Source organism: Pantherophis guttatus, chromosome 1 (genome assembly GCF_059756535.1).
Source record: "Pantherophis guttatus breed Tessera chromosome 1, ASM5975653v1, whole genome shotgun sequence".
Classification (NCBI taxonomy): Eukaryota; Metazoa; Chordata; class Lepidosauria; order Squamata; family Colubridae; genus Pantherophis; species Pantherophis guttatus.
In genome coordinates this window covers 41,903,751-41,930,348 of record NC_142063.1, presented here as the reverse complement: position 1 = coordinate 41,930,348, position 26,598 = coordinate 41,903,751, and the positions used below count along the sequence as shown (strand labels likewise).

Below are 26,598 nucleotides of genomic sequence, written 5' to 3'. Positions count from 1 at the left end.
TCAACAAATTTTCCAAATGAAAACTGAAAAGGAATAGCCTGAAAGAAGAGTGTGTGTATAATGGGTGGAGAGGTGAGAGGGAGGAGGTGGGAGGGAGCTGTCAAAGTGGAAAGAAAGAAGGCAAAGCATCTATTCAACAACCAGGCATGCTGACCAAGGTCAGCTGGGGAGACATGGCCCCTCTAGCAGCTGCACAATTATGCCTAAATTATGCAAGGCAGTGAAATTCCAAAGACTGGAGACTGGTCCTCCCAGACAAGGAGACACAGGCGTATGGGACAGCAAAAGGGAGATGCTGAATGATTTTAATTGCTTTGCCAATTTCTAAAGGCTAGATTAAGATGTGCCATACAGTTTTGCTAGCATAAAGGCAGATAAAAGATCCTAATGAGAGAGGGGGGAAGGAGGGGCTTAAATTGCTATGCAGTAGCCATGATCAAAAGGTTAAAAAAAATCACCCCTCCAAAAAAATCACACCACAATCAACAGAGGCCCCAGCCTCTCTCCCTCCCTCCCCCCCCCCCCCAAATATAGGCAGGCAGGCAAGCACAGCTTAATTAGCTTAACTTATCCAATTTTCAAGTAAAAAAGAATACTGCACGTTGTTTTGTGTTTTTAAACAGGTTTATGTTCTTTGCTCATGATGCTTCTAATATGGGTAAAGTTTTCTTTAATCTATCCTGCTTTCTTCAGTGAGCAAACTTCCCCTTTCTTGCTCATGCAAATCTAATCATAAATGGATTTTAAGATACTAGCAAATATCAAAAAGCTGCCGTGCCAGTTTCTTGGTTTTTTTAACACATATGGATGCCTATGTGTGCACATGTGGATATGCACACACCACAAGATGGTACAGCATGAATGAACCACTGGGAGGGGGGGAGAGAGAAGGACAAAAAGAGGCAGCTGCTTTAAATACAGCACTGATTCACCCCACTTGTTGAGGGAATGCTTTGCTCTGCCCCTTCCATCACCGTCTCCCGCTCTTAGAGTGCTAAATAGTGGAAAACACACTTTACTGCTGCTGCTTGCTAGCAATTCCAGGCATTTATTCCAGTTAAGGGGTTAACGATTCATTTCCACTACTTCTCTCGAGAAAACCTACAATAAAAACATTGGCACACGAAAGCACTCTGACTGCCAGAATGCCACAGCGCAAGTGAAAAGTCCGTTTTGTTTTCATTACATTGCTGGGATTTCCGGCTCAGCTCCTTAGCTTAGATACTAAATCCCAAGATATCCCAACCTTTTAAAAAAAAAATAGACCGTGGATTTTCCTTTTGAGATTTCTGCAATTCACCAAGTGTCTCTTTTTGTCAGTAGCAATGATGGGTTTTAGGATTCTCTTTTCAAGAAAAGGAAAAAAAATGATGATAATAATAGATACACTTGCACAATAAAGCACACAAGATAACATTATGTGAAGCTGCAGTGAGCTGGGTCTCCTGGAAATGTAACTTGGTTAAGAAACTTTACCTCTATTTACAGTTTAGGAAACAGGCAAGACTCCCTTCCTCTCTTTGGATAGGATGCATGCTTTCAACTCCCACCCCTTCACCATTGACACTTTCAAAATTCAAGGCTAAAATCGATGCCCTTCTCAGCACAACCCTGAAACCTGAGATGTTCTTATGCAAATATAAATACACACATAAACATGACAGAAAATATTCTGTAAACTGCTATACAACTGCTTATTTGCTCAATGCAGTACAAGTTTAAATATACTCCGAAAAAGAGAAACAATATTTGGAAAGACTTGTTAAACTGCCTCCCAGAGCATCTGCCAGGGAGTAAAAAAATGCAAAGTGACAAGTCCCTCTCTGCAAGCAAAGCCACTCAAAGAGGTGGTTCCCCCCAACTCATCTGTGCAAATGGGGCAGGGCTTGAACTGTGGCATGGCGGACCCCATCTTGCAGACTTTGAACCTACCATGAAACTCCTGTTCTTTCCAAGTAAAGAACTACCTTCCTACAGGTCCAAGAAAGGAAGGGCAAAGATTTTCAGATTGTTGTAAAAACAACTCAGAGTGATTTTAATTGATCACCCAGTTGTCAAAGCATTTGTTTTTCTATCAAAAATCATAGGATGGGATGCACTGTTGTCTTTTTCAATATGTGTACTTTCTTCAATCAATTCTTAACCGTAAAATACAATTTCTTTGCTTACCTTGTAACAGATGCCAGGAGTTTGTGTTTTCTTTTTATTTTACATTTAAATTATTATTGAACTGTCCATTATTATTTTTCCATTTTTTTAATAGCAGAAAGAGAAAAGCTGACAAATTAGCAAATATCATTTTCTACCAATGTTTCCTATATCTATACAATCCAAAGCATTCAATATGTTAATGTGAATAATTACCTGTTCTGTATAATGTGTGTAACTTTCTTTGTACAAACAGATACCCACAAAAGCTTTGATGTTGAATTTGGACCAATCAACTGGAATATCAAATACACCCTCCAGTTCAGTTTATAAAAAGCTTCCAGTAGAAAACAAATTTAATAGATTCTTCAAAATAATCAATCTTTTTAAGCCCTGTTCTAAGGAGAAACAGCAAAACTGTTCCCTTCTCTTTCATAGATAATTAATTCCTTCTTATGTGTATATGTATATATGTGTACCTGTGTATATATGCAGTACACACTCAGAATCATCCACAGAGAAGTCATAACAGTCAAGTTGGTGGCCTGTTGGTGGCTGCATGGTCAAAGGCCCATTTCCTTTCCATATATAACTCATGTAAAAAAGGGACTGATTGATTTGATGGAGCAATCATATCCACCGTCTTGATTTTCCAACCCCTCTTCACCACTGGCACCCCGGGCACACTTCAAAAATACTCTGGAAGAAGGGCCTTCAATTTTACGCTCAAGCAATCTCTGAAAATGCTTCTTCCAAAGCATTTTCAAGCTATGCGCAGCCCTAAAATTCATACATCAGAGAGATGTTTACAACAAGGATATTTAATCATGTAAACCACTTATGCACACCGGAAGACAACTTGACAGTACAGACAAAAAAAACTACCTCTGAATTGTGCTGATTATATGCATATGAGACTCCAGTTTGTTTGTTTACTTATTTATTTGAAAAATGTATATGGCCACCAACTTATTCACTCACAGTGACTCAGAGTGGCTTACAGAAATAAAATCCCAAATACAAAATCCAATAAACCCACATTCCCTTGTTGACAACAATCAAACAAACCATTCGATGGGCTCCATATCATCTTGGAGTTTCAAGGCCCGCTGGCAAAGCCATGTGCCCAAGGCCTTTCAAAAGAATATCAAGGTGGGGGCCAATCTTATCTCTGCAGGGATGATTTTCCATAGGGAAGGAGTCATCATAAAGAAGGCCATTCTTCTTGATCCCACTAGATGAGTCTCCTTAATAGAGGGGACCTATAAATACTCCACAGAGTATTTACAAGTAGTCTGTGCTAACTTATGACTGTAATTGCCCGGAATTGTGATTGTAATTTGTGTTGATCATTAAATGAATCACCACATGACCATGCATTTTACAATCTTTTCTGCAGTAGCAGTCGTTAAGCAAATCCATTATCCACAATGGGCATTTTTTGCTGGAAACCAGAAGTAAATATCGGTTTCCAGCAAAAAAATGTAAATCATAGTCATGTGACCATGGGACAGTGCACATGGTTGTTCGACACCCAAAATGTAATCACGTGACTGGGGGGAGCCGTCGTCAGAATTTCAAATCCAAGTTGTATGTAGCCCTAAGGAGATCCATCATAACCTTCACCCTGTTGTAAGTTGAGGATTACCTATACAGGGGGTCAAGGTAACTCAATTGTATAACACATATTATACAATGTGTATGCAATGTGCAAACATAAAGTGTCAATATATACGTTCCCATTAACAGTAATTGCTAAAAACTCATAATTCCTTGCCATGTAATGTGCTATAATTCACATATCATTAAGCCCCCCCCAACCTCCTCCAAAGTCAGCTCAACCTGCATTCTGATGCGATCCTGTGCATTTTGTAGCCCTCCAGTTCCTAAACCCTAAATTAAAAGAATTGGGTAAAAACCCAATATCTATATCAGCAGAACATCTATAGAATCAAAGCAGTATTATGTAATTACTGTGATGTGATAAATAGACAGACAGACACGCGCACGCACACAAACACACACACACACACACACACACACACAAATACTAGTCTCACCTTAGGCATGAAAGCCAGCTGGGTGACTTAGACCAGATGCTCCCTCTGAACAGGGCTGTTGTTGTAGGGAATACAGGAGAAGGAAAGAGTACTCTGTATGTTCACTGCCTTGAGTTACTTATAAGGTAATAAAGACAGAATAAAATATTTTTAAAATATAATAAATACTAATAAATACTGGATGATTTTCCAGTGTAGCCATGTTTCAATAGCATTCTTACTTCCCAAATAGCCCAACTAGGAAAAGATTGTCTGCAGTTTGTTTGGAATTCACTGTGTGGTCTGGAAGGTATTACTGGGAGTAACTAATCAGACTGTCCCCAAAATTTGTTTATATGTAGTTGCTCCTGCAAGTAATCTGCAAACAAAGGGTTTCTTAGCTTGTACCATCAGAAAAAGATCCAGATGGCATAAAAGGATACATACTGTTCCTAGATTGGGGAGTTCTGCTCTCAAGTCACTCACACCCTTGTAAGCTCCTGATTAGAGTATTATAATATATTCTACAGGAGTTGCCCTTGAAGAATATCTGGAAGCTTCAGCTAAATACAGTGACACGGGCAGTTATATGTGCTTCTAGAACAGCACACATGACCCTTCTGCTCCACATGCTACACTGGTTGCCAGTCTGCTTCTTGGTCCAACTCAAGATGATGTTTTAATACCGTGCATGGTATGAGTTATTTGAGGGACTGCCTGTCTTGTCAGAACTGGCAGAAGAAGCATGCTACAGGTCCCATCTCCTAGGGAGCTACACTTGACCCAGAAGACAGGCCTTTTCTGTGTGGAACCCATCTTATGAAATATCCTCTCATTCCCCAAAATGAGACTGGTTCGATTGCTGATTTTCTGGAAGTCCCTGAGAACCTTATTATGCCATCACGCCTGGGGTTCCTGAGGACTAGCGAGGTACTGAGGTAACTCCTTTGTTGCTGATATCCATTGCCTTCTCTTAGTCTTTAATTGCAATACTTTGAATTTTTCTGAATTTATATGTCTTTTATATGTTAAATGTTTTAATTTATTGTATGTCACCCAAATCACTTTTTTGTTATAGAAGTGGCCATATAAATTGGATGGATGGATGGATGGATGGATGGATGGACGGACAGACGAACAAACAAATGAAATTAGCCACTCTTATGGTTTATCATGTCATCTGAATGAATCCACTCAGTTCTTTGGAATAAAATTTCCTAAGAATTATATAAAACACATTTAAGTTCTGTTAAGAAGAAATACGTTTCAATCATTGTAAAGTAGAAAAAAAACCTTAGCCCCTATTCTATAAACCACTTCATATAATGCTTAAGCCAACTTGTCATTTGAATTCCTTATTTCAAATTTCAATTTTGTCCAATATTTTTTGTTGAGAGATGAATGACATAAGGCACAACCTGGGTCTTTTCCTATTACAGCAACAGCTATTGGTTGTGAATACAAAAGCAGCTCTCTATAGTTAAGTATTATAAAGGATGAATGGCATGTGCTATTCCTATCAAGGTAAGTGCAAATAAGAGGTTATATGCATGAACAAATATGTTTCTCTAACCTTAATCTGTCTGCTCCTGATTCTGAGTTTAGCATGATTCATTTGCTTAGCTGATCCGTGGACATTTCAATCTTCAGTGCTTCCATCTCTAGGTTTCAGGAAACCTACACTGCATGCAGCAATTTGAAGATTTACATGACTGTGTATTATTTATTCAGCTGCACTCCCAACAATGATTTATCAAAATATCAGACTGAAATGGTATCTCAAGTCATTTGACATTCACTGTAAAAAGACTATCCAACCAATCACACATATATTTTCAACATGCACTGGTATAGTGTTGCGTAAAAAAAACAACAACCCACAAATGAACATATATTGCAATAGACTCTCTTAGTATTGTGAGCTGAGATGACGAAGGTCAGACATAAAGGGGAAATTCAGAAAAGAGACAAACCTGTAAGTGATACATCACCAAAATGTGTCATGCTTAGTATTACCTCTTTCCTCAACAGCTATTTATACATATCAATCCGTGTTTCCCAATCTTTTCTCCAAAGTGACTCATGAAGAATATTCAGCTCTGTTATGGAAAAGATCTTCACCCCTAATTTAGAAGGATCACCTCTTCTGCTGACAATCCATCTCCCAAAGTGCATTGGTAAAAGGAACTGTGAAGATGTAGACTAAAGTGAGAACAAGAACTGCAGATTCCTTTTGTTATAGCTGAATAAAAGGCTAGATCCAAGTTAGATCCAAGTCTTTTTGGTAATGTAAAGATTAAATAAACATGAAGCCTCTTTACAACGAAAGTAAATGCCAAGATTAATCTAATTCAAAATATGACCATGTGCCAGCAAATGCTACTTTGGTTTCATGTAACCCAAGTTAGTCACTGCCAGTCAGCCACCAGCAAACCAATCCAACAACAAGGATTCAACATCCCCTAGGTGTATCTAAGCCAGATCTCCATTAATAAGCCATGTCCTTGACCATAAGAAGAAAGACTCAAAAGAGGATCCCTCTTCAATATTATACACAGATATATTCCTAAATCTATGAACTATGAAGGATGTGGGGTGCAGATAAGGGCCAATTCAGGGGTGAAATGCTACCTGTTCGCACCGGTTCGGGTGAACTGGTAGTAATAAAAGCTATCAGTTTGGGCGAATCAATAGTAAAAAAATACTGAACAGGTATTTCCGACGATCAACTGTGCCATGCTATTTATATTCGCTAGAAAGCAGGAAATCCTACTTTCTAGCGAATCTAACTTGCGTGGCACAGCTGTTTCCCACCCTCACTGTTCTACTTACCTTCAAATGGCTCCTTTTTCTGCCCAAAGCACATTTGGTGTGTACTGCACATGTGTGCATGTGCAGCGTACATTTGACACGCATTGTGCATGTGCGGGCAGTGAACTGGTGGCAACCCACGGAGGATTTCACCACTGGGCCAACTGCATACATTTTCAAACACTAGAATTTGAATTTCGATTACATTAAGATGCAACTTCCCAACTCAAAGAGTGAACAATGATAAATAAATTAGATTAATTTTCTATGACCTGAAACAAAAGAATGAATATACATGGACAGGTCTTCAATACTAGAATATATATCTGACATAGCAATAGCAGCTAGACTTATATACCACTTCACAGTGCTTTACAGCCCTCTCTAAGCGGTTTTACAGGGTCAGCATATTGCCCCCAACAATCTGGGTCCTCATTTTACTGACTTCGGAAAGATGGAACATATTGCAACCAAGTACTTCTCATACATACATTATGCTCACATATATTGCTCATATTTTACTTCAATTGCTTGGGCAAGTTGGTATTACTTCTTAAAAGTCTTTCTTTCTTTCTTTTTATGAAAGAGAGAAAGAGAGAGAGAGAGGAAGGAAGGAAGGAAGGAAGGAAGGAAGGAAGGAAGGAAGGAAGGAAGGAAGGAAGGAAGGAAGGAAGAAAGAAAGAAAGAAAGAAAGAAAGAAAGAAAGAAAGAAAGAAAGAAAGAAGGAAAGAAAGAAAGAAGGAAGGAAAGAAAATTTATATAGCTTCCCAACTTACTCTCAGTGACTCTGGACAGCTTACAAAGATAAAAACCCAATATAAAAAACAATAAAAAGCAATAATCCCCGAGCTCCCTGGAGACAATGATCAGTCAAATAAGGTACTTGGTGGAATCAAACCAGGTCTTCAGAGCCTTGGGAAAGAGTGTCAAAGTGGGGGCCAATCTTATCTTCTAATACACAATACAATGAGAAAGATGTAAAAAGGATACATAGATCATTGGTTGCTACCCAAAGGAGCAAGGAGTAGGATTCTTCATGTAACAAAAATTCTGCTCCAGTCAAAATGACAAAATTACACTTCAAATCCTTTCCTTTTGTCTCTATGCATCTTTTAAAAATAAAAAGTGACTTTCACAAAACACATTTTGATTATACAATTTTATCCATAAGAAATTTATACATGTGAATAGATTTAAAAAAAAAAAATAAGTACATTTGTTGTGGCTGTTTACTCCAATAGACTTTGGTGGCTTACAAAATCTAATACTTAGTTAAAACAATTAAAAACCTAGATAAAATGAGATAAAAACAGCCGCAATAAAAGATGACATGGGACACCCCAAACAGCACTGAAAATCCAGATTTTATGACCAATAGATAAGAATGGGATACGGTCGGACAATAATTAAGAGAATATCTCTCCATAGTTGATGTAAATCAGTAGAGTTAACATGAATTGCAGAGTGCATTCAGATGTACCAAACTAGAAAAGTCTAGTTTAGGCTTCTACACAGCCATCTATATATTTAACCAGAGGAATAATTATTCCTTACCTTTACTTAACACATATAAACGCAGCATTTTAAAACATGAAAAAGTGTTCCAAAAGGAAAGGAGAAAGTAGTTCTCTTCAAGAGGCCAGGAAAAAGGTGTGCTACCATATTCAATAACAAACAAGAAAGACAGGCATTTGAACAGACCTAAGTATGGACTCATAGCAAGCTTATTGCTGCAATTATATACATCTGGATTGGACGTTGGTCTTTCCTGATACGTCCTTTCTCGATCAGAAAGAAACGGCAATCATATTGGGGAAGACTTCCTCTATGCAGCATGGACCGAGTCTGCTCAAATTTGCATAGCTCCGCCCTCCTGTCCCAGTGTTTCGGCAAGGGCGTTGGCGCAGACTGACGAGTCTTCCTGGAACGACAAAGAATTAATGTCCACCCACCCCAGCCAATCCTGAGGGCCGGAAACCAAGGGTGAGGCTAACTGCCATTTCTTTCTGATCGAGAAAGGACGTATCAGGTAAGACCAACATCCAGTCTCTGAAGGAAAGAAACGGCAGTCAGATTGGGGACATACCAAAACCGCATATCCACTAGGGAGGGAAACTCCGGCCCGAAAGACCTAGGAGCGAAGCACCTCCTGCAGAACCCGCCAGCCGAAGGCCACATCTGCAGATGCAAAGGAGTCCATACGGTAGTGTCGGATGAATGGAGAAACAGAAATCCACATAGCAGCCCGACAGATCTCCTCCAGAGGCTCTTGGGTAGCCCACGCAGCAGACGTTGTCACACTTCTGGTTGAATGTGCCATGACATGGTGTGGCATGGGAAGACGCTGTTGTAGATAGGCTGTAGCTATGGTGGCCCTGATCCAGCGGCCCAGAGTAGTACTCTTAACATGGGCCCCAATGGATCCCAACTGAAAGGAAATAAAGAGAGCCTCCGTCTTGCGTAGGGAAGCAGTTCTAGCAATATAAATCCTCAGGGCCCTGCGGACGTTGAGGGAGTGCCAGGAGTGTTCCAATCTATGAGCTGGGCGCGGGCAAAAATCTGGGAGAACAAGCTCCTGCGCCCGGTGGAATACAGAATTGATTTTTGGAAGGAAAGCCGGATCAAGTCGAAGGACCACCCTGTCCCTATGGAATATACAGAGGTCACTGCGGATCGAAAGAGCCGCTAACTCCGATATACGACGAGCGGAGGTGATGGCGATGAGGAATGAGACCTTGAATGACAAAAAGCGAAGGGAAACTTGACGGAGAAGCTCAAACGGAGACAAAGTCAGCGCGGTAAGAACCTTGTTGAGGTTCCAGGTAGGGTATCGATGAATGGTAGGCAGGCGGAGGTTAACCGCACCGCGTAGAAAATTGCATATGTACGGGTGACGAGAGAGTCTGGAGAACCACAGGAGAGGATCGAAGCGATGGCCGCCACCTGGCGACGGAGTGTATTTGGAGCCAAGCCGGCCTCGAATCCATCCTGAAGGAAGGAGAGGACTTGAACAACCGAAGCAGACAGCGGGTTCACGGAGGAACGTTGGCACTAGGAGGAAAAGGAGCACCACATGGCCTCATAAATTCAGGTAGTTGAAGGACAGCGGGCAGCTTGGATGGTGGAAATAACCTGGGAGGGTATGCTGGCCATCGTCAAGAGGAGCCGCTCAGCCTCCAGACGGTTAGATGGAGCCATGCAGGATCCAGATGGCGAAGGGATCCCTGTCAGAGCTATTCTGTTGTCCGGAATGCGCCAATGGGCGGCTACCGACAGCGAGATCAGGTCTGCATACCATGGCCGATGAGGCCAATGAGGAGCAATGAGAACAAGTTCCGCCTCCTCGTCTAGTAGCTTCCGGAGAACCCGAAGGATGAGCGGCAGGGGAGGAAACGCATACATCAGGCCCAGCGGCCAAGGACTGCGTAGGGCGTTCGTAGCTTCGGTCTGAGGGTCCAGGTAGCGCGAGAAGTACCTGGGCAGCTTGTGGTTCGCAGAAGAGGCAAAGAAGTCGACTAAGGGGCTCCCGAACCAGTTCGCTATGTCTTGAAAAAGAGCCAGAGGGAGGTTCCATTCCCTGTGGTCGACAGTGCGGTTGAGGGCATCTGCCTGAACATTTGCCATCCTGGAAATGTGATCCGCCTTGATGGAGTTGAGGTGGGCCTCGGCCCAGCAGCCGAGTAGAACGGTCTCCTCTAGCAGGGATGTGGAGTGGGTGCCCCCCATTTTGTTGATGTGCGCTTTTGTGGACATGTTGTCCGTCAGGATGAGAATGTCCTTCCCCTCCACCTGAGCACGGAAGTGGATGAGGGCCAAGCGGACCACCTGCAGCTCCAGGTAATTGATTTTGCGCTGACGATCGCGAAGGGACTGCTGACCCTGAGCCATGTGATGTTGCAGGTGGGCACCCCAGCCCGTCAAACTGGCGTCCGTTGTGAGGACGAGACGACATGGCTCCCGGTAACTGCTGCCCTTCAAGATAGCATCCGAGATCCACAACCGGAGAGAAGAGATGACATGCTGGAGGAGGGACAGCGAGTTGCTCCGTCCGGATCGCTGGTGGGGCAGGAGGAGCCACTGCAGCTCCCTGCTGTGTAAGGGAGCTGCAGTGCTGCAGACATTGAGCAAAGCCTTCTCGGATTGCCCTAGTCAAAAGGATTTCAAAGGCTTGTGGCAATTGGAGAGGAGCTGCCTGACTGGGCGGATCAGTAAGGTCCGGAGCAGGCGAAGAGCTCTGTGGGGTGGGAGCCTCAGAGACAGTCTGAAACAAGGGCTCCTTTCCAGGGGGAGGAACAGGGCCTGCCAAAGGGGGACGATCCGGAGACAAATCCCTGGAGACCCGGCCATCCTCCTGGTTAATGGACCCTGATGTAGAAGGGGTCACGAGGCAGGCAGTGGGGGAGGAGGCTGAGCTTGAGCAGAAGCCCTGGAAAACACCTTTTCAATCGCCTTATGGCGACGCTGCTCCTCCCTGGATGAGGAGGCAATAGCAGGGGCCACGGAGGCTTTCTTACTCTTGGCCCTCTTTGATGGCGGGGCTGCACAGACGGACCCTCCAAAGGGTCGCCCAGATGGTGGCTGTGGCCCGATGCCAAGCTGGGATGACTGCTCTTGCGTCCAGATCTCTCAGCCATCACAAAAATATTCAGGGCTCTTAAAATGGCTGCCGTGGGAAAATGTGCGCCAATTTGACAGCGAACAAACTCACTGAGGCGATCCACGCTCCAACATCATCAGGCGGAGAGACCAGATGAATCGCAGGCTCCTGGGTGTTTAAGTGCTCCGCTATGCAGGAGGCTTACAGAAATCGCTAGCTCAAGGCTATTACTGCGATATTAGTCACAGCGAGGCAAGGCTCTAGCCGAAATATGAGCTGCTAGGTGAAAGCCTTTGAAACGCAGCGGAGGCCTTCAGCAGCGATCGGAAGGCCGATAATGATGAAAGAAATCGCCGAACGTGGAATCTGACAGGCGACAGATTCGGAGCCGGCTCCCCAGCTAGTGGCGATAATCAGCAGTCTAGATGTCAATAAATTGTAGAGAAAAGCACTAGAAACTATAGAATTTAGCAACTCAGACAGGCTAGGCTGGAAGACACGTCTATCCAGCATAAACCGAGTCGAAACACTGGGACAGGAGGGCGGAGCTATGCAAATTTGAGCAGACTCGGTCCATGCTGCATAGAGGAAGTCTTCCCCAATCTGACTGCCGTTTCTTTCCTTCGGAGAAGCACTATAAGCCTAAATAACACTATCATTAGGACAGTTAAGTGTTTCTGTTACAATCATCTGCATTGTATATAATTTCTGTATATTCTTGAGTAAGATCATTTAAAACGAGTTAATTTCTATAAAATTAGATGATAGTGGTATTATGGGGCAGAATATAAAAACAATATATTAATACACTATTCCCACTGCCTCTTTTTAGTACACAGGCTAACTTAATTGTTTATAATGAAACAGCTAGCTATGGCTGATGCCAATAGTGAGCAGAAAAGTAATTAAAAGTAGCATACCTGTTTCAAAGCTATTTAATTTGTAAAGCAGAATTATAAGGTTATACCCAGCACTCTAATCCTGTGGGTTTTTTTGCATATAGTACATGGATGAGGAGTATTGTTATGTAATTTTTGCATTTTCAAACAATTTGTGAATAAAAACTTATCTGAAATGTGCAGTTCTTTGAATTTTGCAATCATGAACCAAGATATGGAGAATATGCTAAAGCATAGTTTCTGAAATTCTTTCCACTAGCCAAATGTGTCTGATGCTTCCATGTGCCATGGGAAGCATGGAGTACATTACAAACACTTTGACGCTCTGGGCCAAGAGGGAAACAGCTTACAATGGAGCAATTAAACAACATCTCAAGCCATTGCCCAACTACTTTTCTTATAAAGATACTTTTCCTCTTCATCTGACTCTTTAACTCTATATTTCTTTTATCAATTTCTACTACTGGCCCACGTCTAAAAATGATCTTGCCAATAGTAAGATAGAGTCCCAACTACTTTTATATAATTTCTTTTCACCATTCCACACAATTAGAAAGAATAAAAATGCATGTTAAGGTAAATTTATACAAAAATATGTATGATCATTGAAAAAGTGTACCTAAATACTGTATGTGTTAGGACAAATAGGAAAACAATTCACCTTAGACAAAATGGCAAACTAGAATTCATATATATGGAGAAATATGCACCAAAGTCTATAACAAATTAGTGCTTGTTTTTTTTAAAAAAAAAAAGCCCTCAAACTTATTTAATTGAATTTTATATATTGTATATACTCGCAGATAAGCCAAAAATTTGTTTCAGCTTCTCCACAGATGGGCTTATCTGTGAGGTTATACTGTGGTACAGTATATTACTATTACTGTGGTAATACTTTTTTAAAGGATCCATATACCTCATAGAAGCCCATTTACAGCAAACCCCAGAATCATTTCAACAGTGAGGTTGGCAGCATATAAATTTAATAAATAAATAAACAAACTGCACATTATTAACCAAAATAATACTGGCCTATCTGCAATTGGTAGATTTGTCATAGTATTTTGGTTAAAAATTTGAGAGCATGTTTATCCACAAGCATATACAGTATTCATAAAATTAGTGTAATTTACAGATTCATCCCTCTGTAACTTATATCCCATAAAACAACAAGCAGTACTGCTTGCTTCTCTTATCTAACGTATTTTCACTTAAATAGATAAACTGAGAAAATAAGAGTCCAAAGCCAGTAGAGATAAAGATGCTCTATAAATGTATGTGGTCTAGAATTCAGTAAAGGTGACTATTCATTTCACCTCTCAATGGTTTCCCTGATTTCAAGGTATTTATGCAGAAAATATGCTGGTAAACTATAGACTCTGCTTATGGTAATTTCTCCCAAAATGGAGATGGAGGATGCCCTGTAGGATGCAGTATGCTAGCCTTCCTTTTTTCACCATAGCTGAAGTATGAATTGGGCAAGTTATATACATAGTACAATGCAACAGAAGATTATATCATTGACACCTGCTTGTGGCTAGTCTACTTCTGTACTATGAACATAAATCTGCCAGGAGCATGTAAGACAGAAGCAACTAATTAGCCAATTTCACTTCTCCCACACACAATAAGCGAAGAGCCTTCAATTATAAAAGCACAGATGATCATTTCAAACTGAGGCTGTTAGCCTGGAATTGTCTCCGTAGCATTCAGATGCCAGACCAAAGATATAGAACATCACTGTAGTTTGATTATACCTACTGATTTTTGTCCTTTTTCTTCAAAGAAAGCACAAGAGGCCACAATAGAGACTTCTCCTTTAAATCCTTCCATGTGAAACGAATTTGAGGAAGGAAGTGGCTTTGGGAAAGGAATCCTAAATTATCTACTTCCATGTGCCATGATTATAATTCAGATCAGAGCCCCACATACTTACTTTCAAGTAAAAAAAACAGGACAGCAGCACACTTCATAATTATGATAATGTGAAGTTTAACTTTCTGGCACAAAAGCTTTTTGCATCTTGGTTAGTTATTGTGTCTAGCCTAATTTATCACAGGATAGTTGTGAGACTAAAACTTGGGGTGCTAAGTCACAGTAACTTTTGTATACAGTCCTCAGTTATCTTTTACAAAGATGGAATATACTCAGTTCCTTCAATCTATCCTCCTTACATTTCCAGTCCTTGTTAATGTTCACTATTGTTGTGGTCTACCAGCAGCCTGCGGAGCTGGCAGCGGAGTCAGACAGTGAGGAGGCTGGAGAGGACCATGGGCCAGTCCTGGAGTCTGGGGAAGGCCCGGACAAGGGTTCTGCGTCGGAGGCAGAGATGGGGCCAGGGCCATCTGGGAGTTATGCACGGACTCCAGAGCCTCCAGAGTCTAACATCAGAGAGGCAGAGGAACAGCAGGAGCCTGTTCCTAGTGCACACATGCACAGAGCTCCCAGAAGGCAAGAGCAGTTAAAGCAAAAGGGACGACTCGGGAGTAAGGCCAGGAGATAATTGGCCCCTCCTCTTAAAAGAGGAGCAAAGGCACGTGGGCCCTTTGCAGGAAAGCAACGTTGTTAATTTTGTTTCCAGTCAGCGTCTCTTGTTTCTGAACTTTGTGGGGCTTTGCCAAGAAAGGCCTTTGGCAGGGTGCCAAAGAAGATAAAGGTTTGTGATAAGCCCAAAGGACTTTTTCTGAAGGACTTATTTTGGAATTAATTTGGACTAAGCTGGGAATGAAGTAATTCTCAGCTGTTATAGTAAAATAGGTTTGTTTGGGACTAATTGTGTCTTGTAATGACTAAGCAAGCCTAGGTCACATCAATTACACTATTCCATTTTCTCTGAATCTTTCTTAAAAGGTGCTGACCAGAACTGGACAGAACACTGTGGATGGGGTCTGATTATCTCAGTTATGACTACTATGGATTATCTACCAGCTATCAAGGATTACAGCTACTAAGATTAAAACGTTCAACCATTTATGAAGCTGCTTCAAGCAATAAATATCTCCAAGGGTAGTGAAACTTTCTAGTCAAGCATCTTTCAACCTGATGCTCTCCTGGTTGAAAATTATGGCAGGTGAAATTCAACATACCTGGAGAGCACCTAGCTGAAAGAAATGATGTGTTAAGCTCTAGGATGACACTGTCCACCCAAAAAGGTTACTAGCTCTTTCTAGACAGGAAGGGCTATGAAATACTTTGTGTTTAGTATGAGACTATCTTTGAGACCTGATTTATTTTGGTGAGTTCATGAGCTGCAATTGGTAGTTTTGTCCTCTGGCTCCAATTTCCTAGGATAATTCTTGATTCTCTTCTAGTTCTTGTCTACACTCAGTCCTGATTCTATCAACCAACGTACATATATCACAATCCATACTCCCTTTGACCTGACTAGTACCCAGCATACAGTCCTAGTTCAGTGCTTTTTCAGCCTTTTGATTTCAATCTATCTGCTACTGCAGGAACTCAAAATAATTCTTTCCATCGTAACCAGCAACATGTCTTTTACTTCTATCTACTGAAGATGCCATGATGGCTTGTCTGACTCCCAAATGCTAATATGGGGTGCCTGAATCCATAATGGTACACAATGTAAATGACTGTCTCTAGGTAGACAGCAATAATAATTGGCTGTCATAATATAAGGAAAGCTAATCCATGCCACTGAGTTAATAATCATTCATGCAACATACATGTATTTTACTTAATTTGGAGGAAAAATAACAATTCTACATTTTTCAAACAGCTTCTTTTCACAGCAACCTATGACAATGTTTAGCTTCCAGTACATATATTGTATGTGGTGGCTCAGTGGTTAGAATGCTTTAGTAGCAGGCTACTTTTGCTGACTGCCGGCTGACTGCAATTTGGCGGTTCAAATCTCACTCAGCCTTCCATCCTTCCGAAGTGGGTAAAATGAGGGCCCAGATTGTTGGGGGCAAGAGGCTGACTCTGTAAAAAACCGTTTAGCGAGGGTTGTAAAGCACTGTGAAGCGGTATATAAGTCTAAGTGCTATTGCTATTTGTTTAGTCTCTCTAGCAGTTTAATTATTTAAATGACTAGAATAAACATTCATAGGACAGGGGCTGCATTGTAACCCTCTTTTTGATATGTTTCTCCTCCACTACCCTGAAAAAATCTGACACCCTCATTAAATATTGAACTATCAGCCTATACTGTTCCTATATTGGCTAATTATTCTGGGAATTATAGTCCAAGACAAAGTGAGGGTACTTTGTTCATGAAGCAGAGACTACTGCTTTGGTGAACGGACTAAAAACTGACTTTCTGTTGTATCTTCTACAGTCTTTGCAGCAATTAGCACAGCTGTCTAATGAATTTCAACTACTGGTTTCTTCGGTCTTCGTCACTCTAAATGTTGTTCTCTCATTCTATTGCTGTGAGCTGCGGGCTAACATTGCTACATTGCACCAAACACAGATGTGATGCAATCTTTCCCCCACAGGTTTCACTTTCTAAGCACCTACGCACATAATCAGAACCGTCAAATGGCCCTAAATTTTCTAGACTGTGCCATTTCCACCTGTAACAAGGGAATGGAAAGGGGGATGGGAGAAATCTTTTTGAAGATTCACTATGTTAAAAAAATACTAGAATGTACTAGAATGCCAGTAAAAAAAAGAAGCTAGGATCCTTTTTCTTATCAAACTAAATTTGATTTTACAAGAAGTTATTTCATATGGAAAGGCATCCAAGCATGTAAAGTATGCTTGTAAAATTTAATTTAAAAAAATCCTTGCTATGAGACAATTTCAATTGTATTTCAGCTGAATGTTATAGAGACAAAATAGGACAACTGGGGCGCAAAACTGACAAGAACCCAAGTCTATATTCTTATTATAAGGACCAAATTTGAAATCTGGACTATACTTTAAAATAAAATTCTAAAAACATCATGAAATCAGAGTTTTGTCACTAGATATGCACATATTTATTAATATTTTTGTCAATTCTATTGCCAAAAAAAATCTTGCAAAAATGTCAAGTGCGTTTTTTCAGTGTTTGAGTCAGCCAGGCCTCTGGTCTCTTTCAAGACTATGTCATCTCTGCCAGTATCATGCTTTCTCACTCCTGTTTTATTTTAAATTTTTAAAATTACCTCATACCACTTTTTTTACATTTTTCAAGCTCTCTATCCAAAGGGGAAAATGACACCAAAAATTCCTTAGTGGCCATATTAGTATGTAATATGAATAAAACATAAGTATTAGGGCATAGAATTGCGGCAAAAAAATCTTTGATTCTAAAAAGTCACTGATTTTTAGCAAAAAAAGAAGGGAGGGGGGAGGGGGGAGGGGGGAGGGAGGGACGAAGGAAGGAAAGAAAAATTGCTGAGGATATGTAAGAAATTATGTACAGTTCATACATAGTATAGGGAAGAAAATTAATTCTACTGTAAACTGCTTTCAGATTTTTTAAAAAATGGGAAACTACATATGCTATAAATAAATCAATAATAAATAAATAAAATTGGCTTCCAAAATATGCACTAATGAAACACTGGTTTTTAAATAATTTAAAAACAAAATCAGACCATTCTGTACACAGAATTAGATAGGTCTATCAGTAATTATTGGCAAAGCCATCTAGAAACTTCCATATGTGAAGCCATGATATTTTCCAAGTACTAAATTTGAGAAACCAAAATAAAAAACAGCTAAAGCTTTTATGCCAGGTTAGACTTCCCAACACAGTCTTGCTTGTTGTTCCAAAGATGCTTTCTTCAAGAGGCAATTGGACTTTCTAGTTTTTCTTTGAAGACATTTCGCTTCTCATCCAAGAAGGTTCTTCTTGAGCTGAAGAAGCTTTTTGGATGTGCAGCGAAATATCTTCAAAGAAAAAGCTTTCTGGATGAGAAGTGAAACGTCTTCAAAGAAAAACTAGAAAATCCAGTTGCCTCTTGAAAAAAGCACCTTTGGGACAACCATGACCTGGATGACTGAGAATCTCCATAGACAGTCTTGCTTGTTATTTATGGAAACAGTGAGAAGGATCTTCAGGCTGATTCAGCAGCTTTCTATGTGTTATGACTGAAAAGAGGGAGAAGGAAGAATAAATAGTAGGTCAATCCAAAAGCCTTCAGTTCAGTAACTTGCATTCTCCATTAAGTCTGGGAAACACTTTTTACTGAAATCTGGGATAACCTGTTTCAAAACAATGTACACATCATATGGACTTTTATTTCCGTTTCCTACCTCCTTAAGGAAGGAATCCATCTGGAGAGAATGCAGAATGGTATACCATCACGAGATCTCCCTGGAATCAGTATGGATTTATTTGTAGATGATTTTTGTTTAAATTAAATCATTCGGCTCACAATTATTTCATCAGCTCGTTACTATAGACAGTGCTTTTCTTGAACATCCTTATTTCTGAAAACCACATTCAGTAAGTTAAACAAATCAGCAGCTACAAAAAATATAATGGTATATAATGGAAAACCTTCCCTAAATCAGACATCCTTCTTGATTCTACCCAAATCTCCTACAATAGAAATGTAACTGATCATTGGGCTATCACTATAGATATACAGTATGTACAGTTATTTGCTAGCACTGCAAAACCTAAGATTTATGCTTTAACATTCTCACATGATTCCATCCATAATTTTCACTAATTCTATTCACCTATCTGGCTGCATAAATTAAAACCCAGCAAAATGTTGTAAATACAAGCACTAGTTAGGACAGGCAGAGTAGTTTTAACGTTGACTTCCTGTAATTTTAGAGTATCCAAACACCATAGTAATTTAATAAACTGGCTAATCAAATGTGCAAAATATTGTGCTCCAATGTACAAGATTTACAGGTCTTGATCTCCAGATCATGTGAACGTCACAAGTTCAACATTAAATATCCCTATTTGTCCTCTGCATATCATTAAAGTTTCTTCATTATTGAATACATATTTTATTTATCTACTTACATTGCTTAACAGTTAATTCTAATTTTTTGTGCATCAAGACAGTCTCATTTTTATCACTCTATATATACTTTCAAACTAATGGAATAAGAACATTTTTCACAACACAAAACATAAAAAGAAACATAAAAAGTGGGAAAAAACTATTCCCTAATACAAAAACTGTCAAATACTAATGAGACCTAGGAAGGAAAACAGTGAATTTCAGATCATTCATTAGGATTACAGAAGGAATGGTTAATATTGTCAAAAAAAAAACCAAAACCAACTATGATACCACCAAACAGAGGGGGTTTTGAAACTACAGGAGCTACATGTGGAAAGAAAACAGAAATGTAGTCATAGGAAAAATACCAGTTCAAACCAAGTGCACCCACAGGAACATGGTCACTTGATTCTGCCAGGATGCAATTGTGAAAGGAGCAGGTTAAAAAAGTGAGAACATTCAAATGTGCTTGCAGGTGCTGTTTGAAATGTATTGCCCATGAACTAATGCACTACATATTTTTGTCCTGCCTCCCAGAAAAAGAAAGGTAGAAAAGTTTCAGCCAAACCCAGTGCTTAACTTCATCTGGTTACGCCACAGCTCGGAAAGGTGGTGGGAAGGGTGGCAATGGAAGCAACATTCATACATCACACTGAAGAAAAGAAAGTCTAAGGACGTGGCATGAGTTTGAAAAAACTAACTACATTCCCTTTGAGAACAATTCTTAAGCTATTTCTGTTTTTTCCTCTTCCAACCTAAAGACTGTTATCTTTGAACAACTTGCTCTTCTCATGAATTGACAGATTTATTTTCAAGAAATAAGGGACACTTATCTACTTTTCCTTTACTGTTAATCTACACACAAAGAAATAACAAACAGAGCTTGTCTATCTGAAATGCAATGGCTGCAGTCCTCAGAATTCAATTAAGCTCAAATAATTAATGCTTCTGCCATATTCAATTACTTTTACACGTTTGAGGCACTGATGTTTTCCCCCTTTATTCTTTTAATCTTTATTTCTCTTCTCTTATTTATTTTTTCTAAATTTGTTTTAAAGTGCTGGTTGAGCAGAAAAAAAAAATATAAATATGAACATAATTTGCAGTTCAAATGTTATAGTCTCCTTTTAGCTGACATAGCATGTCAATTGTTATGTGCCTTTGATTAAAATAACGTTTTAAATGCTTTGAACAAATATATCTCCTCCATTCTTCTATTATTTTACATATTTTTTAGTAGAATAAAGAAGTTTTCATTCTTCCTGTCGTAGCACAGAAAAGCCTAAGAATATCTTTTGTCATAGAGAAAGTGAAAATATTATAGGCTGCTGATTACAAAAAAAAAAAAGAGGAGGTAGGAAAGTGGGGAGGGGGTACAGAGAGAGTGAGTGCACTGCTTTAGAGATTAAGTTTCCCTTTTATGAAATCGTATTTAGTCTCTTTCTTTTTTTTAACAAATCTAACAACAATGCTCTACAGACTCTCACTGGGAAATACCTTTAGTGTTAAATACAGATTCTGATTTTCTTGGCTAATGCAGAAAGCCTTTCTATTGAAAAATAAATAAGGGGGTTTGGTATATCCCACTAAAGCCTTTTCAGTGAATGACTTTTGTAGGATTTTTTTTTTTCATGGCTATCCTCCATGGCTGTAATATGAAGCTTTTATCGTACTATTGAAAACTATCCTGTGCTGTTTTAAAAAAGAAAAGAAGAGAGAAAGAGAAAAAGCGGAGAAGGTGAGCAAAAATCTTTAACTAATATAACAGAACAATACTGAACTTGAGCTTTGACCCTAATTTTAATACCATCTTTTACCAAAGGAATTTGAATCCTGGATAGAGAAAAATCAAATGAACCCCATATTTTTATCTTATTTTCAGATTCAAAATCATTGTCAAATTAATCTTTCTTTTTGCTTGGGAAAAAATCAAGCCCTCCAGTTCAACTCTTTTTTTTAATGGTATGCTTAATATCATTCTTACTCATTCTCCCTATACTTGACGAGTAATGGGTTTTTTTTTAACTTGCAGGCTTGCAATTCTGAAAGTGAAAGTATGCTGAAGGCAGGGGTGAAATCCAGCAGGTTCTGACAGGTTCTGGAGAACCGGTAGCGGAAATTTTGAGTAGTTCGGAGAACTGGCAAATACCACCTCTGGCTGGCCCCAGAGTGGGATGGGAATGGAGATTTTGCAATATCCTTCCCCCAGAAGTGGGGAGGGAATGGAGATTTTGCAGTATCCTTCCCCTGCCACGCCCACCAAGCCACGCCCACAGAACCGGTAGTAAAAAAATTTGGATTTCACCACTGGCTGACGGTAACCAAAATAAAAAGCAACTTCATAAAACTAGAGCTTTTATAGATGGAGAATGTGACAACCAAAATATCATTGCTAGCCAAAGGCCTGAAGAATATGGAAGAAGAAGAATTGCTGTGATTCATATAGATGTATATTGCAAGGATCAATGCAGATGAAGTCTGCATGTGGGCACATGTACCACACAGAGCTCGTGGCCTCCAAGGACAACCATTTTATTTTTTTCCCATGGAAATGAATGTCAAGTCTTCATGTTTATACAAGAAAGCAAAGGATTACCCAGGAGAGTCAGTATGTATGGTAGTTAAGCAGCTGGACTGGGACCAAGGAGATTCAAATTCAAATCCATACTTAACCAAGGAGCTCACTGGATAACTGTATACCTGTCAAGCTTGTTATTGAAAAGATAAAAGGAGGGGTAATCGCCATTTACACAGTCTTGAACCCCTACAAGAAAGGTAGAACATAAATGCAGTACAAAAATAAATAAGGAAAATCACTGAAGCAAAGTTTAAATTTGGTTTTCATGTTCTCCTGCCGTTAAGAGCCAAACCAGCTCATATCTCTTCCTCTGAATTTTCCTTCTTATAAGATATGAAAAGGGTGAAGCTAGAATTTATATTAAGCACATCTTTGCATCATGCTTCTTAAAAGAATACAATTGGCTGTTTCTGGGAGGAATCATAGCAGATTCTAGTGAGAAAAAGGAGAAATATAACTATTTTTTCCATACTACTTCTGATGAGACTCACTCTCTCAAAGCTAATATTTGTATTGGAAGGAAAATATCCATTGGTACCAAAGAGGAATTCCTCATCATTCAAATTGCAAGTTCAGAATAATTACTTTTCACAACATCATGAAAGGTAAACACTTAACTGTTTCCTATTTCTGAGATTCTGCCAGTAGCATTTCTACAGTAGCCTGTGTCTGCTATTTCTGAATTTTAAAAAGAACTATGCACAGTAAATACAAATAAAGTATGCATTTACTGTCACTTAATAGCCCAATAGTAATTTTTTGGGATGAGGTTGTGAATAGGTATCTGGACTTGGAAGTTGAAGATGGTTAGACCTGATTGGTAGGTTGGATAGAGATCTTTAGAGAATTTCAGATCTATCCTGGGAAGACAAGACAATCTCAAACTATTTGTATATTGTTGCCAAGCAAATCCCATGGATATGTTCTTTAAATCACCAGGAGGAGCAAGTTCAGCTCCAAGAGAACTTTTCTTTATGTCATTTTTGATGGATAAACTACAAAGGGATTCCGCTGCATATTCAACAGGCATCTCTTATTCTAAAAGGCTGGGATATGGTCCAAAACTAAACTCAGCATGTAGGGGGAAAATAACCTTTAAAGGTGCAAAGTGTAAATGTGCAGATATAAATAACTTACACAATTTGAAAGTGAATTCCATAGCTGCCCTGTGATTTGTGAAGTCTGAAAGTCAAGGACAAATTTATGCAACTCTTTTACCGATCATGTTACACAGATTATGCCTGTGTAAAGGTTTTTTTGGGGGGGATGTTTAATCAGTCTTGATTCTTGGTGATTATATGAACAAGCCTCTGCAGTTTTCTTGGCAATATTTTCAGAAGGGGCTTGCCATTTTCTCCTTACTGAGAAGTGAATAGCCCCAAATCACCCAGTTGATACCCATACTTAAGACAAGAGTAAAACTCACATCTCTCCACTTCTAGTCTAATAACTTGGTGTATCTGTTAAAGGTGTTTTGCTGTTAACTGGGAAGAATATGAGTTCAAGTCCTGACTTAGGCATGAAACCAATTAAGAGACTTCATAGTCTCCCTTTCTCAGCCCTAGGAAGAAGGTAACAGCAAACTACAGTCAAAAATGTCGCCAAGCAAACTGCAGGGACTTTTTCATGTAATTTCCAGGAGTCAAACCTGACTCAAAGTGACAATTTTACACCTAAAAGTAGAGCTATATTAGGTTACACTGAAGTTATCATATCTTCCAACTTTAATATAGCAGATTCAGTGTCTTGTGTTTTGGCAATAGGAAGCCTAATTTAAAACTCACTACAGATAGTCCTTGACTTGTAACAATTCATTTAGCGACCATTCAATGGCATTGAAAAAATGACTTATTTTTCACACTAGTTTTTCACACTTATGATCTCCATGGTCGCATGATGAAAATTCGGACACTTGGCAACTGGCATGTATTTATGACACTTGCAGTGTCCTGGGGTCATGTGATCACCTCTTGTGACTTTCTGACAAGCAAAGCCAATGAGGAAGCCAGAGGCACTTAACAACTGTGTTACTAACGACAACAGTGATTCATTTAACAACTGTGGCAAGAAAGGTCATAAAACGGAAAACTCACTTAATAACTGTCTTGCTAGGCAATGGAAATTTGGGGGTCAATTGCAGTGATACATCGAGGATTACCTGTATAAGTGAAAATGAGGGGTATGTCTTTTATAACTTACAAATATAGGAATCTTTTTATATGAAGTCAGATCATTGATGCCTCTACCTAGTAGCAGTGTTGGGTAGCAACAATTATCCATGGTTTCAGATAAGAGTCTTTTCTAGTCCTACCTCAAAACTCCAGGGAAATCCTCCTTCGAGGCCTAGGAATTATCCAGAGAGCATGCTAAAGCCAAAGCAATGGAAAAATGGAAGACTAGACATTTCTAAAAACAAAACAGATCTAACACAAAAGCCATTGTTTCTCTGCCCATCAGTCCAGGCTTTTCCAGAAGTTCCTGAGCTATATAGCTCTTACGTCTATAACTCACAGCAGCTCTAAGTTGACTGGCAAGTCATGAAGGTTCCTATCCTGCTAGAGACAATTTATTCAGGTGCAGCCTGTTCTAATTGTTAAAATAAGATTCAACTGATTGCAGCTTGACTAGATAGAGGCCAAGTACGTTTATGATAACTATCCAGGACTTAAAAGGGGGGGGTCAATTTCTCTCAGAAAGCCAGCCTCTTTCTGTAATGCCTCTTTAACAGGGGTGGGCAAATGTGGCCCTTTTACAACCTGTGGACTTCAACTCCCAGAATTCCTGAGATAGCCAAGCTGGCTCAGGAATTCTGGGAGTTGAAGTCCACAGGTTATAAAGGGGCCATATTTGCGCACCCCTGCTCTTTAATAATGTGGTAATCTGCTAAGTACAGGCCACTCATTCCCTGAACACAGTCTCAGGAAGGCCTTTACATGCCCATGCTTACAAGAACATCCCAAACACCATAGAAATAAAAATATTGTGTTCTTGTGACTTCAGACAAGTTCATATTCATTTTATTCTTAACTAGCAAAAAAAATAATTTCAGAAACAAAGCATGCATAATTATTTATACAACCCTTTTTTCTTAGAAACGGTTGGGACACCTAAACATTAGAAGCCACAGGCCTGTTCAAAGGCTATGAAGCCAATAAGATCAGTTCTAGGTAAGCCAGAAGCATCCAACTTCCTTGTCTGCAATGCAAAACTAAGAATGTGGTAGAGAGCAACAGATTTGTATGGGTAAAAACCTATAGAATCTTCACTTTAAAATCACAAGACCATCCCACCGGAACAACAGCCTAACTAAAACAACATGTGAACAACATGAGGGATATTTTATCATGCGTGGTGGATGTGCAAAAAAGCCAAAGTATTTGGATACAAATAAATACAGTAATTCAGAAGAGTATTAAGGACAAATTTACAATAGAAACTGAAGACTTTTCTTTTGAGATTAAAGGAGAGACAATTCGAAAAAAGTCATGGAACTTTCTTTTATATATGAGAACTGCAGTGAGATTACTATATGGTCAAAGAGTAGAAAAATTTGACACTCTCCACAATAGAACTCTCCACTTCACTACAATAGGTGAAGATGATGTAACTTGCAGAGATGGCTAAACTGACTTTCTTGATTAGAGAAAAGACAATATATGCACTTAAAGCTGACTGGAAACCCTTATAGACTTTCTGCATGAAAGAGAAAAGAAATGTACTTATAAGTTGTGATTTTAATGATTAGAAAAAATGAATAATAGAAAACAATAAGCTTTTTTAAAATATACAGTAAGAGGTAATTTTGTAATGATTTTTTCTGCAAAGGAAATCAGAAACCTCCTTCCTTTTTATTTTTATTTTTTTCTTTCTACATTTATGTCTTTTTTCTTTTCTTTCTCTTTTTCTTCCTTTGTTTTCTTTTTTCTGGATTAGTTTGTGTTAATGTTTATGTTGTCTTTAAAACTTTAAATATATATGTGCGTGTGTGCACGCGCACATTCACACACATATGAACAACAGACTAACTAGGGAGAAAGGATTATGCAAATTAAACTTGTTTTATATTTGTAGGTCATAACTATCCCTTTCTTCAGAAATATATCATATTCCCATTGAACAACTGCCCTGTTCTCTCACTGTTCCGTATACACTAGCATACACTAAATGCATCTCTATTAAATAACTACTTTAAAATTCAACGGAGTCTTATCTTCTTATATAGTCCTGATATTCTTCTGCCTGGATACTGTGTACTGATATTTACCAAAGAAATAGCTAAGGAGTATTAAGCTATGGGAAGGCTGCCTTTTGTAAAATTTCAAACAGTGCTGAGCGATCTGATATGAGGTATGGCCCCTCAACATCTTTTCTGCTATCAACAAGCCTCTCGTAAACTTTAACTCACCCAAATCACCAGTAATTTCCACTGATTGAGGTAGGAAATGCACAAAAACTCTGCCAGATTTCCTAAAGTAAGCTCAACATGGCTGTAAAAAAAAAAAACCCTCCCCAACCCATGAAATCCAAAGGGAAAAAAAGACCCTCCCCACATATGTGATGTCTCCACCTCTGATTAGGCATCATTGCTTTTCACTGCAATTCT

The 26,598-nt window shown here is 39.4% G+C and overlaps 1 protein-coding gene across 13 annotated transcripts in view; it reads right to left on the bottom strand.

Moving 5' to 3' along the window:
• BCL11B (BCL11 transcription factor B) overlaps positions 1–26,598 on the bottom strand; it is a 171,237-nt gene that overhangs the window by 124,470 nt on the left and 20,169 nt on the right. The gene's annotated exons all lie outside the window — the stretch shown is intronic.